At 71.6% G+C, this 550-nt stretch overlaps 1 protein-coding gene across 3 annotated transcripts in view; it reads left to right on the top strand.

Annotated features, from left to right (window-relative positions):
* Positions 1 to 241: 241 nt before the first annotated feature.
* CTCF (CCCTC-binding factor) overlaps positions 242 to 550 on the top strand; it is a 53,323-nt gene continuing 53,014 nt past the window's right edge. For all 3 annotated transcript variants that reach the window (XM_044663219.1, XM_044663217.1, XM_044663218.1), the window contains exon 1: positions 242 to 428. The gene's annotated coding sequence lies outside the window, so the exon portion shown is untranslated. The remainder of the gene's footprint in view (positions 429 to 550) is intronic.

Below are 550 nucleotides of genomic sequence, written 5' to 3'. Positions count from 1 at the left end.
ACGCCATCGCGCCGGTATTTGAAACTTGGCGCCCTAAAGTCGCCTCCCATGATACCCTGCGCAACTCCTCCCTCTTCTCACCTTTACTCCCCCCTCCTCCCTTCCCCTCCCCGACACCCTCCCTCCTTCTGCCTCCGCCGCTCGGACTGCTCTTCTCTCTTTACCCCCTCCCCTCCCAGCTTCCCTTATCAGCTCCAGCAGTACCGGCAGCCCCGACGCAGGCGCACTGCGCCGCGCCGCCGCCATTTTGTGTCCGAGGCTGTGGAGCGATTAAACCGTGCGCGGAGCTGCCTGTTTCCGAGCGGCGGCGGCGGCGGCTGGCGGCTGGGAGGCCGGAGCAGGCCGGACGGCGGCCGGGACGGCCGGAGCGGGCCGGGCAGGCGAAGGAGCGGGCGCCGCGGGGGGGTGTGGCGCGGCGCGGCGCGGAGGTAAGGGGGGAAACGCGGGGTTTGCAGGGAGGTTTCGCGGGCCGCCTCTAGGTGTCACGATGGGGCCGCTCCGGTTGGCGCTGGCTGCAGCCCCGGCACCAGCCGCCGCCGCCGGGGGGTGT

This window comes from Gracilinanus agilis, chromosome 2 (genome assembly GCF_016433145.1).
Source record: "Gracilinanus agilis isolate LMUSP501 chromosome 2, AgileGrace, whole genome shotgun sequence".
NCBI lineage: Eukaryota > Metazoa > Chordata > Mammalia > Didelphimorphia > Didelphidae > Gracilinanus > Gracilinanus agilis.
The sequence above is the reverse complement of the archived record's forward strand: the minus strand, read 5'-3'. Positions and strand labels throughout refer to the sequence as shown.